This window comes from Astyanax mexicanus, chromosome 4 (genome assembly GCF_023375975.1).
Source record: "Astyanax mexicanus isolate ESR-SI-001 chromosome 4, AstMex3_surface, whole genome shotgun sequence".
Classification (NCBI taxonomy): Eukaryota; Metazoa; Chordata; class Actinopteri; order Characiformes; family Acestrorhamphidae; genus Astyanax; species Astyanax mexicanus.
Genome location: NC_064411.1, coordinates 41,583,180 through 41,601,586, shown reverse-complemented (window position 1 = coordinate 41,601,586; position 18,407 = coordinate 41,583,180). Strand labels below are relative to the sequence as shown.

At 39.6% G+C, this 18,407-nt stretch overlaps 1 protein-coding gene across 2 annotated transcripts in view; it reads right to left on the bottom strand.

Annotated features, from left to right (window-relative positions):
• LOC103023327 (SH2B adapter protein 2) overlaps positions 1–18,407 on the bottom strand; it is a 39,262-nt gene that overhangs the window by 20,535 nt on the left and 320 nt on the right. The window contains exon 1 of one of the 2 annotated variants that reach the window (XM_007258407.4): positions 17,534–18,018. The exons of the other annotated variant lie outside the window; for it this stretch is intronic. The gene's annotated coding sequence lies outside the window, so the exon portion shown is untranslated. Of the gene's footprint in view, positions 1–17,533; positions 18,019–18,407 lie in introns of those variants that run through there. 2 annotated transcript variants of the gene reach the window in all.

Genomic DNA, 18,407 nt, shown 5'->3' with positions numbered 1-18,407 from the left:
AAACCATATGTCAACCCCTGTAGAAAAAACCCATACTATTATCCCTCTTCTCCAACATACTCTAATAAAAAAAAAAGTTTTACACAGTTTTCTCCCAAGTTTTGACAGTTTAGATTTAGGTCTAGAAGAATGGAAAAAAATACATTTTGGAAATGCATTGCCAAGCACAAGACATGTCATCCAAAATAGATGTCCAGTATGAAGCAGATAGACTTGTGCTCTCATTGGCTGTGGCAGTCAAAGCTAAGTCACATAACCACAGACTGGGAGGATGAGGACAAGTGCATGCCTCTTTCAGTAGAAAGTCTAAGCTTCTTTTTTTAAACTGCCACCAATGTAGCATTAATAGGCAGCTAATGCGTTTGGAGGAAAGTGCTGAATAAAGAAGTCTGATACATCAACTAAGGTTGGGAGGATACTACATAATGTTTGGACTGTTGGCTGGAAAAAAGGCTTAGATCCCAAAATTGCTATCCGCTAGCACTAGGATCAGTTACTGGCTTAGTCTCTATGGGTGATAGGCTGAAATCCACAGTCTAGCTGGTTTGATACCTGGATCTGCTTCATACTGGACATCCACTTTGGATGTGTTGCTTTTGGTAATGGGTCACCAAAATGTAGTTTTCGAGAACAATCAGGCTTGCTGAGGGTTCCACCCGGTGGAAGATCAGTTAGATCAGGATAGTGTGCAAGCCTCAATGAGCATGCTGGTCATGATGGTTGGCCAGCATAGTTTTGCTGGTCAACCAGTTTAACCTTGTTGGTCATATTGGTCAACCAGCGTAGTGGTGCAGAAGGTACTGGTTGACAAGCATGGTCAAGCTTTGTCACACTGGTGGTTTAGCTTGGCAAAGGTTTTCCATGCTTCTAGACCTAAAACTAAATTGTCAAACTCAATCAAAAGCATACGGTAATTTGGTAAAAATTTAAAGGCCTTTTTATACTTCTGCGTTAAACCTACGCCGTAGCTTACGTGTATCCAGCAAGAATGAGCTATGCAGCAGAGCGTGTTTATAATCCTGCATGCATGTATCAGCGGCTCTGCTGTGCTCAGCAGTTTAAAACGGGAAGGCAGGAATGTGTGGGCGGGAACGCTAGGCCCGGCGGACTAATCACAGCTGCAACTGTCTGCATCGTGCAACGTATAGTTATATTCCAAAGGAGGCTATGGCATAGGCTATGGCATAGTGTACGTGGCGATGCATAGGCTACGCCGTAGTTTTGATGCAGAAGTATAAATTGGGCTTAACCAGCTTGAGCAGCTTGAGTTGGCCATGCTGTTTTTGTAAGCAGGTTTCATTCTTTTCTGTTTTCTTGCAGTTATACAGAGCCTTCCTGAGTATTCCTACTCCTCCCTAGCAAATACCAGCACTTGCCTGGCATTTCTGAGTGATGGCAGCACAATCCCCTGGCCTACTTCTTCCAAACACAAACGCCAGAGAAAAACATGTTGAGGAGCGGAGGTGTGAATCCGTGAGCACTTTCTTTCCTGAACGAAGCTGACAGTCAGCTACTCTCTCTCGCCCTATTGAGAGCGAGAGTCATTCATCCCCACTCGCTCTCTCTCTCTTTCTCTCACCCTCTCCCACAGACCTCACCAGGCTTCGCTGCTGCCAAGCCTCATTGTATCACACATAAGCCCTCTTTGTGGCTTTGTGGTGTCAAGCAAAACAACACATTCTATTATCGCCAGCCAGCGTCAAGCTTTACTCGTCCCTCCGTCTCACTCTTACTCCTCTTCTCTATTTAAATCCTCTACCTCTCTGCAAATTGCACTATTTTCCCAATTTTCTTGCGTCTGTATCATCCTGCTTTTGGGCTTTTAATAGGACCTCTTCATCTGTTTTCTTGGGGAACATAGCGGAGGTTGAAACAGGGCCCATTTGTCATGTTATCATGTATGTCGTCCAAAGGCTGCTTTATTTTTAGCTGGATCGCTGGACGCTTCCAGCTTGCTCAGTTTGTAGCCAAGCATGGGCTCTCAAAGGGCTCCAAAAGCAAAATTAACATCCAAACAGTCTTGTGCTGATTTATGAGGCAATATCACCACTCAGAACCTCTGCAAGGCATCGTAAAAGCCTAGCGTGAAAGAGTCTGCATTAATTAAAATTTACTTGTAGTAAAAAAAAAGTTTGTAAAATGTTTGCTTCCTTTTCTCTAAAGTTAGGATTCACCAGTATGGGTATTCTGGGAAGATTCCAACCCAGATATCCTTGATACAATGATTACAATAGGCTGTTAATTGAGTAATTAACAGCCCATTGTAAGGTTAGTTTTCACAATGGTAAATGTGCTGTAGAGTCATTTAGGAAACAGGCATTTGGAAATGTAACCAGATTCAGAAATGTAAAAAGCAAAAGAGCAAAAACAAGAGAATCAAAAGATTTTATGCTGTTTTGTTGGAGTAACTGTATCTACTGTCCATGAAAGGCTTTCTACAAGATTTGATTGCATTCAGCAACAAGAGTGTTAGTCATGTCAAGATGCTGGATTATCACCACCACACCTTATTTCCAACCTCCCATATCCGATCTCAAATGTATCGGATGGAGCACCATAATTTCAGATAACACAGTTCATTCCCCTGCAATACATTTCAATGCTGGGGGGCTTACCCCCTCTAACCCATGCCTGGCATTAGGCATGGTGCCAAATCAAAATGATTGAATGCCATGGGACTGGCTTGTAACTCACTTCCTCACTTTAAGCAAGCTAAAGATTCACCACAGGGGAAGCCATTGATAATCAAATAGATAATAATGCTTCACAACAGTGACACAGTGTGTTTTTTGCCAGCTTTTGTATTCTAAAACTGGTATGATTTCAGTATCACTGCGCTTTGTTAATGAAAAGCAGATAGCCAGACACTCCAGTGGATGCGGTTGTGTTTCAGTGTAAGCTCCTTCAGGAACCAGACACAAAGAAATCAGACACGAAGGACGAAGATGAAGATGAGTCAGCATAAAATAATAATACATGAATCATGGGAACAAATTAGCCTTTCAGAGCCCCGCTTTGCATTACATTGGCACAAGAAGTCTCTCATACATGGAATAAAAATAGGAGAACTAGGCTCCTAGGATACTAGGATAAACTGCGGAGGCCGTCAGAGGATTCCTTGAAGAAGCACTCCATGCAGAATCCATTATCCGCTACATGATTCCTTACATCCTGTTTGACATTCGATTAACTTTCTGTCTGGCCTTTTTGGTAGCGTCATCATACCAGCAAAAATAGAGTCAACAGGAGTGAGTTAAATGTAGAATTAGCTGTGTTCTCACCTTCAAAAAAGGCTAAAAAGGTGCCACCATCAGGGCTGACCATCGGAAACTGGGACAAGGGTATCGCTCTTGTCACTGGGGAATGGTGGACTAGAGCTGTGGCTTTCAAACTGTAGGTAACAAGGTAGCGACGTTAAAGAAGATATGAAAAGTCTCAACATGTGTTGTGTACACTCTGAGCTTCAGCACATACTCTAGCAATGGACCTTAAAGCTTGAGAGACTATTCATATTAATAAGCAGCAATGAATCCTTTTGGCTAAATGTGTTTGTGTATATATGTGTGTGCGTGTATATGTATCAGAGAGAGAGAGATGGAGAGATCCTGTGGTGTGAAAGCGCTCATGACTCATTATCCCTTCTGCCAACCACAGGGAATTGTGGGATAGTCTTTCCAGTGCAAACAGCCCCACACAAAACATTTATGAGTGAGAGACAATAATGCACAAGCTTCAGCTTATATTTACATAATTATAGCAGTAAGAAAGGTATATGAATGAGAGTGTTTATAATATATGAGCTAGCTATAGAAAAGAACTGCCAACATAATGAAATGCTCCAATGCACAATGGAGCTCCATCCAAATCTGTTGTTTCACAAACCTTTTTGATTATTTTAACCTGTTGAACTTTTAAAACATTTTAATTAGAATAAAAAAAAATGCTCTTCAGTAATTTCTATTAATTATTCAGCATTTATAGATACTTTAGTATCTAGTATGAATGTAAAATGTTGATTAATAAATAATTAAGTATATAAATGACTTGGTAATGGGTATAAATTAAAGCTGGGTTGAGGTATTGATGCAATCATCATTGATTACAGAAATATATTGATTTTCATAGCATGCAGTGATGCATCACAAAGTTGTCTAAGCCACTAAATATGGGCTGTGTCCCAAACCACACACTAAATAATTGGATAGTTTGAATACGGTCTAACGCCATTAGAAGAGGGTTTACTAATGTGGGAAGTACAATATAGAAGTGTGTAGTTTCAGATGCAGGCAGGAATTCTCTGGAAAACAAATTTAGGCTTACTCATGGACATCTGACCATTGTGGAAGTTATGTAGTTATGTAGTATGCTCTTTTTTAAATTAAACTGTTCAAGAATATTCAAGAAAATATTTAAGAAAATATTGAAATGTTCAAATGTTCAAAAAATACAATAATTATTTAATTAGTCTAGGAAAAATAAATTTCAGGTGCCGCCATATTAAGTATAAATTACTTGGAACCTACACTAAATGATGCAGTATCTACTCTAAATGATTCAGTAGTTGCTATGAAACTAACTTATGTGGTTTGATTTTGAGGAATTGAAATACAAGCCACCATACAGTCCGTTAGGATTTGATGAGCAAAGTGGCATTTGTGTTCCAGAACTCATCATACAACATTAGCAATTTTCCAAACTGACAAGGAATCCATAATACTTACGAGCCTGTTATGATGACATGTTGGGCAAAAGTCCAGTTTATACCCTTCATTATATAAAACATTTCTTTGAATCAGGCTTAAACCTAAGCCTAGCTTATATTCTTTATCCTGACTTGGTTGGTCCTCACATTGTAGGTTCTTTGTCTGTTTCCTGTCCTGATAATGTATAAAAAACAAACACACATGCACAAATGCACACACTCACACATACACACACTCAGATTGAGGTCCCCTGCTTGGTTTCCTGGAATTTTCCATGCAAGCGGCTTTATTGTGGTTCGGAGCGAGAAAAAACCCGCCAGGATCGGTCAACTTGTCGCAAAGGCTTAGTGTAGAACGCTCCTCCACCAACTGTAACTAATTCCCCCGCTGTGATTCAAGGGCAAGCCTGCAGTTCTGTAATGGTAAACAGGGGTTCTTTCACTGACACACACACACTCACAAGCAAGCAAAACCACCATATTAACTCCCCCTCTGTGTTTGGTAATGCTAATGTGGGGCTCACAATGGTTGAACACAAGCTAGGTGGGTTTCAGGTGGGCATGGTTTAGACTGGATTTTGCTCCCCAATTTTCCCCATTATTACAGCCCAGCTTAATCACACATGAGTCATATCTAGGCTCAATATGCAATGTACAACCCAGATGGGGCCCATGTTTAACCCCTCCTGGTCCCATCACTGACCCTGATGGGGCCCACCACTAACATCCATCCTTATGTGGGGCCAACATGAAACACGTGGACAAAAAACTTTTTGGACCCAGTTGGGCCTCCCATACAGGCCCACATAGCCATGTTATCTCAGAGTAGCAAAAAAACATGTCTGCATTAAATCACACATTACATTCCAAAACAAATTAGAATAAGCAAGGGGTGTCTTGTTTATTTGTAGTTTTTATGTTGGACGTCTGTCAAGCACAATGCAACACTCCACTACGTATGCATGGCTTCATAACTAAATAAAATTGATTATATTAATAAGAAAAATATTTCATGCCTGCACTGGAAATTTTTCATATTTTTAAGATGAACATATTTTTCATTATGCACACATTTTCTTGGAAAATTGCATAGAGGAACGTTAAATGTCCGCAAATTTGTAAAAACAGAATGTCTCCACCCAATCAGGCCTTAATTGAAACTCGATAATTTACACTGCCTTCCCATGATGACCAGTGTTCAGCCTCACTCCAAAGATAACAACTCACAACTTACAGATGTAGGCTTTCCCAAGCCGTTCTCTGATCGTAATTGATGTTTATGATTAATTAACATGCTGCTATCCAATGATCCAATAAGAATGACTGTATATTACTAATCTGACAAGAATTTGTCCAATTAGTCGATTATTCCGTTTGTTTACAATTATTTCTACCACGCCCTCCATCTCTGTTGCACGTGTATACAGCACCTGTTCCTAGCTTTCTTTATTGCTTAAAAACAGCTGAATGTGGTAGTGAAAATTTTACTGCCCCTTAAATGCCCAGAAGATGTTAAAAAGTGAAATGCTGTGTGTGAATTGAGTGAGTGAGTAGCCCTTAACCCTTTCCTCGTGTAGTGCACTGCAGTAACAAATTAACGATTAGTCGACACTAGGGGTGTCACGATTCTCTAAATACTCGTTTCGATTTTATTTCTTTAAGAAAATGAGAATGCGCCATTTGTGCCATTTGTGTAGCATGTTGCGCCATTTGCGTGGCGTGCTGCGCCATTTGTATAGCGTGCTGCGCCATTGCGTCGATCATCTTCGAGGCTCGAGACCATGACATTATTTTGTTTTTATTATGTTGACTTGTTGCAGCCCTAGTTACGGCACATAACTGCATGTAGAATCTTTAGCTTTGTAATAAGCCAACTGCAGAATTTGATAACTGCTAATCATTGCTAATAGAACATTTCTCTGAGGTAAATGTTAATTGATGGTGTTTTTTTTCAAATCCACTAACCCATCCAGACGAGTATGAAATGTGCTACTCACATTTAAGTATGCTACCATGTCAGTCTGTGCTCTGTGTCCTACAGAGGAACGGACTGAAGGGGCGGAAATATTGGATGAAAATATTAAAACCGGAGATTGAGGCTGTGTGAAATCTCTGAAGATTGCACGAAGGAGACAGGCCGAAGCAGACGCTCTTACATAAGTGTCGTTTTAAAAATCTGCTGAAGGAGTTTATGCTCACACAAGTCGCCTCCTTCCTCTCCTGCATCCTGTATGATGGACAGATCAGCGCGACTGTCTGGACGGCTGCCTAGGGCTCCACGCTGTAGCGGCAAAGTCACCAGAGGACCTTTGTTCCTCGTACCACAGCTGTAGATCTCCTCAGAGCACCACAATCATTCTAAAGCTTTAAAGGTCTGTGAACAGACATCACCAGTTTACGTCTTTTTTATACACATTGTATGAAAAATAAACATGAGACTGATATGTTTTACTGACCTTGACACTGCCATGTTTACTTGCATGTGTATTTAAATGGGGATGGTAAATTTGGCTACTTGCGCTGGCCTGTTGTTCCTCTGCAGATTTACTGCTGCTGTAGTCTTTCACAATGTTTAATTAAGCAATACACGAATATCTGTCAGTCAAAAGTCAAAATCACTTTTCAAAACCTTCACACGCGCCACGTCTGGTCTGGTCTTTGCAACCTGTTACAAATGCAAAGAGCTCTATCAGCACAACAGGTGACTGCTCTGTCTTTATATGGTAAGATTAAGGTGATTTTTCTGTGGTATATGTTGTTGTTTTATTCTATAAACTACAGACAACATTTCTTCCAAATTCTAAATAAAAATATATTTTTTAGAGCATTTATTTGCAGAAAATGAGAAATGACTGAAATAACAAAAAGATGCAGAAGCTTTTAGACCACAAATAATGCAAAGAAAACAAGTTCATAGTTCAGAAATCAATATTTGGTACAAAAACCCTGGTTTTTAATCACAGTTTTCATGCATCTTGGCATGTTCCCCTCCACCAGTCTTACACACTGCTTTTGGATAACTTTATGCCACTCCTGGTGCAAAAATCCAAGCAGTTCAGCTTGGTTTGATGGCTTATGATCATCAATCTTCCTCTTGATTATATTCCAGAGGTTTTTTAATCTGGTAATTTGGATTTTGGGGCATTGCTTCAGATTCAAATGATTTGATTGCACTCAGCAACAAGAGTGAAAATCAAATGTGTGTTAGTCACTGCTAATCTAATGGAAACTGTGGTGGATGACTTTCAGTACTCAATTTAACTCAGTTCAGCGATGGAAAGAGGAACAAAGAATGGGAAAAAATACAGAAAGAGTTTCCTTTTAAAATGTCAAATACGAACTATCTGTGTGGACAACCCTTGTTTTTAGTGACTTCAGCTACTTTCAGATACTAAGACACGAATGGGTGGGGTGGGTTAATAGGCTGCGGTCATCATGCCCAATGCCAGTGTAAGAGCAATATAAACCCCCTCAGTATTGAGCTGTGTAGCAGTGAAACTGCATTCTGTGGAGTGATGGAGCTCCATCCAGTATTAATGATTGTGACTGGTGGAGTCTGGTTAAAATTGTCCATTTGATCAATTCTAGCATCTCTATGTTCCCATAGAGGAATCCTGTCCTATGACATCTGATCTAAAAAGCGTGGTGGATCATATAAATCATAGAAACTGAGTTAATCTCAAATCTCACTAATGTGCCAGTGAATGCAATCAAAACCTCAAAGCAATGTTCCACCATCTAGTGACAATACTTCCTATATCAGTAAAGGCTTTAACAATCATTAATATACTGCTCTGGAATATTATCAAGAGAAAGATGGATAATCACAAGTCATCAACCCAAGCTGAACTGCTTGAATTTGTGCACCAGGAGTGGCATAAAGTTGTCCAAAAGCAGTGTGTAAGACTGGTGGAGGAGAACATGCCAAGATGCATGAAAACTGTAATTAAAAACCAGGGTTATTCCACCAAATATTGATTTCTGAACTCTTTAAACTTTATGAAGATGAACATGTTTTTTTTGCATTATTTGAGGTCTGAAAGTTCTGCATCTTTTTTGTTATTTCAGCCATTTCTCATTTTCTGCAAATAAAATGCTCTAAATGACAATATTTTTATATTTTTATATTTTTTATAGAATAAAACAACAAGGTTCATTTTACTCAAACATATACCTGTAAATAGCAAAATAAGAGAAACTGATTCAGAAACTGAAGTGATCTCTTATTTTTTTCCAGAGCTGTAGCAGCAAATTACCTATAAATACCCTTAGTTGTAGAGAAAATACTGCATAGACAGGTGTCTTCAAACCTTTTGCTTATATACAGTGTCTACTGTATGTAATGCTTGACCACATCTTGACCACAATTTTTATTAAAAGGTCTGAAACTCAGCCGGTCTGAAGGAAAGCAGAATTCAGTAAATTTAGACTGAGGTTAGCTTTCAGTGGTCCTAAGTTGTGGTCAGCACACACGAGATCTGTCTTGCGACAGATGGACCTCCTTTTACAGAAACATGCAAACTCGTGCTCCATGTGCTTTGTTACATGTCACAAGACAGCAAACGGAATATATTATGCTGTATTATGTAATTACTGTAAGGACTTTGAAAAAGGGGATAGGCTCCTTGTCTTCAAGACTTCTGCATGTCATTGTTCCAAGAACTATATAAAACTGTATGATCTGTAATGTATTTATCAGCATTACTCAGCATTATTCACTATTCACTACAGCTAATGACTTCATAAAGCAAGACATTATCATGATACTGTAATATGATATTTTTGATAGTCACTGGGACAGGGGGTGGCACACTAAAAAAGCATAAGGTCTCAACAACTGAAATGCCACATCTCAAGCTCTATCCGGACTGGAATAGTCTCTCAGGAGGTCCTTGGGTCATTTTCCCTTTAATGGGGGGGGTCCTCTGTGATTTTATTCCTGTCCGGACCAACCATGTATGTGTTTTTCTCAGACGTCCTCAGAGAAAATTACAGGTTGAAAGCACCATAATTACACTTTGGGCACACATTTCCACTGAGATCCATGTAAACACAACAGCGAGTGGAAATAGAGGAGCTACTGAATGCGATGTCATGTGATCAAGAAAGCCAAAACCCCCCTGGTCCTCCTGTTTTTTCAATTGCAGTCTGGATGCAAGAGTTTTATCACTAAGACGAAGTGTGAAATATTTTTCACAGACGTCACCCTGAGAAACTTAACCGGTCCGGAAAGCTCTGGTTTTGAGAAATTCCACATATTTAGATCCTAAAAACAAGATATGGTCAAATTTTGCTTACAAGCATATGTTATGGCAAACTACTGACTACATGACTATGTTTAAAACACTAAAAAAAAGAGTAAAATAGGCTGATAGTCATTGGACTGCTGTACGTAAATTAATCGTGAAGTGTCACCTCAGGGGATAGCTTGGGAACATCCACACCTGTATAATTTGTGAGGTGTTATCTTGTGAGTAAGGCTGAATGGTAGCCAGCATGCTTATGCAAGGGTATCATTTGAGTGAGGTCATAGGCTACGTTCACATCACAAGCTGCATTGCTCAAATCCGATTTTTTGCTCAGATCGGATTTGGCTATCTTGACGGTTCACATTCACGAATGTGACCTGTATCTGTGTGCCAGGTGGCTTGCTTTTGCTGTTTTTGCTGCTATGTGTGGGTACATGAGAGAAGAATGTAGCACATGCATAAATACAAAAAGATGCATGAATTCTGATTTGATCGTTCACATTCATGTCGCATGTCCATGGATCGGATACGTATTCGATTTAGGACCACATTTGGAAAAAAAAAAAAAAACAGATTTGGCACGTTTACACAGCCATGAAAAAATCAGATCTGAGCCACACTGAGCAAAAAGAACAGATTTGAGTCACTTCAGCCTGGTAATGTGAACGTAGCCAGATGTATGGATGTAAGGGACATGGTATGACGTATCAGGAATACGTCATAGAAGGAATTATTAACACCTTTAGTGGACAGCATCTGGACAGTGATGCGTAATAGTGAGTGATAATGATTGTGACCAGTGGTATCTAGATAGAATTGTCTATTTGAACAGATAGGATGAGTTAGGTTGGAATGGTGATCATCCAATCATCCTGACCCTCCTAATCTTCACTTATGCTGAATACAATCAAATCCCCTCAGCAGTGCTCCAGTGAAAATCTAGTAAAAAGTCTTCCCTGGACATTTAATTCAACAAACACAGGATACACTCTTTTTAAATAATTTTTAACACCCATGATTTCAAAAGAACCTGAGCAGGTGTCCAAATACTTTTGTCCATCTACTGTAGAGTACACTGAGTTTTTCACGCATACAGTGAAAATATAAACAGGCAGATGCACAACATAAACAGAATATTTCCACCCACAGTAACCATATGAATGAGAACGCAAGTCACTGCTATTTTGCTTCACAACCTCAGAGCTGCCTGCTATAAAAACCTCCTATAAGCCTACATGTATTGTGTACTAAAAATAGCCTCAGCGACTGTGTGACTAAGCTACAGTGTCAATTGATCAGGGTTTGAGACAGGCCTTCCGTGCTGCGGAGCTGGAAATGAGAAAGTCAATGAGCATGTGTTTATCTGAAACCCTCGCCGCATTCACTCGGAAAGCTTTCCATGAATTCAACTCAAAAAACACAATAACAGCAACAGCATCGGAGGAGGCCTCCTGAAATCTCACTTTCATTTACTAACAGGTCCTGGATAATCCAGTATAGGTATTAACTGAATGACTGGCTTTCCAAAGGTCAAGAAGTGGCAAGAACAGCAAGCAATGCTGACCTGACAGGCAATCAATTGTTCTTCTACAAGAGGGTTGGCCTGGCTCGTCAATATCACAGGCTTACTGTTGAAATAACGGTGGTAACCTTATATTCAGTTCCTGGATTCCGTTCATTCTGTGACTTAGACACTGACAGTGAAACAAGTAAAGAGGAACAGGAACTGGTCACTCTTGTATCTTGTATGCATGGTTTCATGAGTACAGTATAAAATCAGCTCCTCTACAGTGAACAGAGACTACTAAAATTTCAAAAATGTAATATTCCATATTGTGTTTTTAGCTAAAGGGCTGTTCATAGGCGATAACCTGACCATATATGATATTTATCACGATACAGGAATTACATATCCATTTACTGCGATACATTTAGGCCATTTTTGGCCCAAACTGAAAACAAATTAAATTAAACATCTAGCTGGAGGCCAAATACCAAGCAAGGTTTTGCAGCTTTTCATTCATTTTGAAACTTTTTTGTGGATGAATAACTTAAACAGCCTTATTTTAGCGATCTATGGGTGCTAGAACTGTCAAACATGCACCGAAACTAAACCGTAGTCTCCCACATGATGTGGTAGGGGGTGGTGTTATCCACTGTGGAATCAAAATATGGAAAATGTAAAAATATAATAATATAAATCAATCTATATCATTCTTTTAAAAAGGCAAACTTTGCTTTACTCAGATTTATGTTAATATGACCATATGACCATGTTATATATGACCATGTGCTTTTTATATTATGACAATTTTCCTATAAAAATTTGGATAAAAAAAAAAAAAATCAATATTACTATCTAGGAATACACAGACTGTTTATTTTTGATGTTGGTACCAAACAATGAGTTTTGTTTGAGGTCAAATTAGTATTTTTTTTAATAGTTGTTTTCCACTTAATTCAATTCAGTTGCCAAATCATAACAAAACTGAAAGAAATCAGAAGAAATAGAAACTACACAATGAACAATTCCCATCCCTTCCACCCTTTCCTTGCACACACAGTCCAAACTCACATATACACCCAAATACATAAGTAATTTGTTGTTGTGGGAAAAGACACATTGACACTGGAATGGCATATCTTTTTTTTACATAATATATACTGTATAAAATACTGCTTTATTTGTGTCATTTAAGTTTATTCATTTCTATTCATTTTAAACATCCAACGTTTACAGTGAATGTTTCTTCAGTCCCTATCTCAATGTTTTTTTTTCTGATAGAAAATAAAGGTTGATAGATTTATTGATTTACTAATTGATTGACTGACAGATTGACGGATTGATTAATCATTTTAGTCATACATTTTGCTAATTGTTCTTCCCTCATAAAATAAATGAACAGTTATTGATTGTATGTCCCTTTGTTAACTCTTGTGAGCATGCTTGTTGTCTGCAGGTTGCTTCTACAGTTCTGCACTGAAGCTATAAAGCTAATGTAATGAAAGTGTATAACCACAAGTTATAGCATCATGTAAACCACACGACTGAAGCAGCGCGCTCGTCTGAAACCGCAGCGGCGAGCAGTTCAGTAATGTCTAATAGAGTTGTTTATGTGATCTGATGTGACGGTGCATTACACGCTGCTATCTATAAACATGCACGGAAGCTCATAAATAGCTACAGACTGCAGTAGCTGAACTGAACATGCTGAATGGTAGAGTAGATGCTGAGCGTTTAAACTACTGCTAGAGATAGAGTGAAAGAGAGAGAGAGGGAGAGAGAGAGTGAAAGAGGCTCATGTTTTTACTCTACATCCCAGCTGCTAAAACAATCTGTGTACGTGTGTGTGAGTGTCAGTGCGTGTGTGTGTGTTTATGTGTGTGTGTGTATGTTTAAACGGCCCTCTCTGGGTCGTGCGGGTGAAAGAGCGGAAGAAGAGGAAGAGGAGGAAGGGGGGTGTAACGAGGATTCCAGAGTGCAGAGGGTACGGTATCACTTCTATAGCACTTCCGCCACTCGGCCCATAAAGGCTGACCACAGACCAGCACGCTGACCCCACACTAAAGACGAATAATATTGGATAAAATCATTATGACAGTTATAGCATTGGATATTATACAAGTTTTAATTGCACTTTATGATTTTTAAAATAAATGTAAGTCAAAATTTGTGCAATACATGTTCAAAATATCTAGACAATACTAACACCCATTCAAATCAATGACTCTACTGTTAGATCAGCTAGAGTTTACAATCACAATGTAGTGGAAACTACTCGGCACCACCAGCAGAGCACTGCACGTAGATGCATGCAAGCACTTCATGACTCTGAGCACTGTGACAGTTGACTACATTAAATTAAAGCCATAAAGAGACAACAGAAAAGTACAGTAGTCGACTTGAAATGTACAAACAGAAAGGCAGCCAATCTACTGGTAAACAAGAAAATGCTATGGCTAAAAATGCTACGGACTCTGTGGTGAACAATCCATGTGTGTAAATGATGATCTCATGCTCCCTGAATAACTCATTCATAATTCCAGCCCCATGAATCCTGAAATTATCAGCTTGGAATATGCCCGTACCATCAGGGAAGAAAAAAATCCATTGATGGAATAATCTGGTCTGTACTCAGTATATTCAGGTAGTCAGCTGACCTCATTCTTTCAGCACACACTGTTGCTGAACCTAGACCTGACCAACTGCAGCAACACCAGATAATTTGCTTTCTTTAATCCAGGTTGCGACTTTTTTTTTGGCCAGACAGTGTATATATCTACAGTATTTTACAGAGTACACCTTGGGTTAGCTAGGAGACATTATGTTCCAAGTGACATCAATATAGTAGGGATCCAAAAAAGGATTTACAGAATTACAGTTATTTAATTTTAATTATTACAGTTTTGGCATAAATATGTACATACAACTCTTTCTATCATTCTGTAAAATGATGGCTAGCCGTACACTGTAAATGAACAGGAAAAATACTGTCAGCAGGAACATTGCAAAGTTACTGCATTGTAGATATCAGACAACTTAAAGTTATGCTATGCAGCAAAGAAAATGGCAGCTTGCTCTTATGGCCTACAACACTGTGGCTAGACAGTCAACCAATATATAAAACGTAACTGAATATGGTAGATAGGCAAGGTAGCCCCGATAGTCCAGAGTCAGTCAACACTAATGGTGAGTGAGTTCAGGGGGCAACCATTATGCAAATAAAGGATGTCAGGAGCCAATAGGCTTTGTGCAACATAATAGGATAGAAACATTATTTCTTAGTGTATCCTAGCTGTTCTATTTAGGTCATATTTACTCAAAATATGGACTAAACTCTACCCAAAGAAAGTGAGTGCATATGGTTGTTTCAAATTTATTGAAAATATTCTGTATTTTACGTTTTACAGTCTAATATTTGGTCAAATTATGGAAGCTTCCACATGTAGTAGATTTATGTGTTTTGCCTGCTGTTTAGTCGCACAACGAAGCAGTAAATTCCTGGGAAATGTTTTTACCATCCATTTTTTCCTTAAATATTACTGATTATTATTATTATATAAACAGGTGGCAGCTGTTTTCATGAGGTATCCCAAGATGCACTGTGCCCTACAGTTTTACTACATAATATCATTAAACAGTTATTTACTGTATGGATATACTGTAAAAAAAATAACAGATATTTGTTACAGTGCCTGATCTGTGACACAGTGGAACTATAATAAGTGAGGAAGCTGCTATATAGCTATGCAGCAACTAAGCTACTCCCTTATATACACAGAAAAGATCCATAGGATGACTGTTAGACAATGTCCTCAGTCTCTCTGGCTGACCTGCAGTCAGTGGCAGCCGCAGTAATGAGTTGTAGTTAGGGAAGGAGTCCCGGATGTTATCATAAGGAACCTACAGCACCGCGTCCGTCTGCTAAATGTGTTTCTATGAGCTGTTTCTTTGTCCTTGAATGCTCCTTAGGGGGAACACCTACCACATTCTGGAGCTTTTCTCTCTCAGTGTGTGTGTGTGTGTGTGTGTGCGACTATTTTCCTGTGATTAATACCACAGAACTCAATTTCCCATGAAGCTGTTCTCTCAGAGAACACCTCTAGACTGTTATGCTGGTTCAGTGCACACTAGCAGATAAATATTGTTTATCAAGTAACAAACAAGAGAATGTGCTTGAGAGTTTTACACACGCTCACACACCTAACAGTTAAAATGTCTAATACATTACTTCAAGAAATCATGTTTGGTGTCAAAAAAAAAATCACTAGTGATGCCACAACACTAGCACATGCCTCCTCAGACACATGTGAAGTTAGCCACCGTGTGAATGTCTTTTTCAACAGCTGCAGTAACATCACAGCACACTCGGAGGAAAGCACAGCAACTAGGTTTCGATACATCAGCTCACAGACGCCCTGTGCTAATCAACATCACCCTAGTAGTGGTGAGAGGAAAGAGTTCCATCTACCCACCCAGAGAGAGCAAGGCCTATTGTGCTCTCTCAGGTCTCCAGCAGCTGACGGCAAGCTGCATGACCAGGATTCAAACCAGCGATCTCCCTATCACAGTGGCAGTGCTTCGTAGAAAGTTTAGTAGAAAACCTTCCAATTCACACACAATGCTGCTTTAAACCCACATTAAGACAGAGTTCTACAGTACAAGCAGCAAACCTCAAAGACGCAAACCCAGTCACACTTGGATAGACACTATACTCTGCAGAAGAGAGGAGATCGGTAATGGCATGCATGCACCCCAGGGATGGTGGGCACAGACACGCTTTCTAAGATTAGCTCTGACCATTCGGGTGCACACAGCCCTGCCACATTACCAACACATGGCAAGTATCTCACTCTCTCTTACACACACATTAACACACACACAGCTTCTTGTACTAAGTATAAACAGAAAAAAACTGAGTGCAAACAACAATTCTAATCACCCAGGTAAAAAAAACACCATTCTCCCACTCTCTGTTTTTTAAAGCCATAAGGCAGTTTGCAGATTCTGGCAATGAGATTGAGACATGCTAATATTTTGTTTGCAGGGAAGAGACCATACGCAGTTATTAAACAGTAGAGCAGCTCTATCTCTCTATTCACCCTCGGTGTCCATCTCAAGATCAATGTAGTCACTCCAGAAAAGGTGAAGGCCAGCCTGCACTGACTCATCAAAGCACCTGATTCTGCCTCTGAGGCGTGAGAGCGAGGATAAGTTAAAATAATAATAAGTTCAGTCATAAGAGGGTGTAAGAAAATACTGATATTGAACACTGAATATACTGAATTGAAACCCTCATATCACCAACATGAGAACAAAGAAACAGAAAAAAAGAAAGAAAGAAAGAAAGAAGTAGACATGAAACAAGACAAAAAATGAAATTAACAGAAAAAGAGAGAAATTTATGCAGGAAGGAAGGAATGAACGAATGAACTAACTTAAGTTGATAAAAAACAAAGAAAGAAAAGCAAACATAAAATAAGAAAGAAAGAAAGAAAGCATGAAGAAAGAATGAAGAAAGACATAAATAAACAGATGCAATAAAAACAAAGAAAGAAAACAAAATCAGAGGAAAGAAAAAAGAAAGAAAGCATGAAGGAAAAATGAAGAAAGAAAGAAATAAACTTAAGTAGATGCAATTAAAAACAAAGAAAAAAATGCAAACATAAAATCATAAGAAAGAAAGAAGTAAACATGAAACAGAATGTTTATGGAACATTAAACACAATGTAGAATGAAGCAGAAAAAAGGAATAAAAAAACAAGGGAAGAGAGAGAAATTGAAGCAAAATTAAATAAGAACGAATAAAGTAAGAAAGAAGAAAAAAGGGACAGTAAAAATCAAACAGAAAGAAAAAAAAATTAGAACAATTAAAGAAAGAAGGAAGCAAAAATGAAACAAGACAGAGGGAATGAAGGAAAGCAGCTATAATCCACTAATGAAGAAAGAAAGAAGGCATAAATATAGAAGGAACGTGGGTGAAATAAAAGGAAAAGAAAGTACAAAGCAAAGAAAGAGTAGACAGAATAGAATGAAGGATGGAGAAATAAAGAAGGAGAGAATGAGAGAGAAATCTCACACCTGCCGTCATCCTGTCAGCTCTGTTTCTGAGTATCGCGCAGCTTCATTCAGTCAGAGCATCACCGGGCGCGTGCACTCTCCGACCTGCGCCTCTCTCCTCGCGCATCCGGTCGCGCGGCCTCGTGCCTACGGAAAGAAGGGCCGTGTGTATGTGTGGGAGAGCTGATGCCGCCGCGTCGTGATCCGCGCGCTGACTTCCTGTCCGCTCGCGCTTTGCTTTCCTACGGTTAAAAGGGAGCGAGCGAGTGCGCGCGCACGGGCACCTCCGCGGGTATACGAGCTTTTTACAGCCAACAGCAGCTCGGTGTTTCTCCGTATATAGCTAAGCTATACATACAGCAATGTGTACATACTGCTCCGTTTTCTTTCTCATGAATGGAGGGAGGCGTGTGCGCGTGCGCCTTTAAGAGCGTGAATGAGGCGCGTGCGCGCGCTGGCTCGCTCTCTCGCATCCGCGCACATCCGAGCCAAGGTCGTCGAGCTTTTATGCTAATTTTTTGTGCCTAATTTGGGGTCTACCTAGGCCCCCCACCCCCCATCCCCATCAGCACCCACCTCGTATGGACCATCCCCCCCTCTGTCAGTCCTACTGCCTAACAGGATTAACAAGCCCCTTTGCAGAGACCCCAACACACACACACACACACACACACCCTCCCAGTTCACCCAACAGCACAGTGTGCACTGATGGCCACATTTACAGCTAGTTACAGAGAACCGAAAACCACCATAGCCTGTATAACGCCAGTGTGCTGCACCCTCAGCAGCACAGCAAAGAAGTGGTGACACTGACATGCATTGACAGTGTGTGTGTGTGTGTGTGTGTGTGTGTGTGTGTATATATATATATATATATATATATATATATATATAT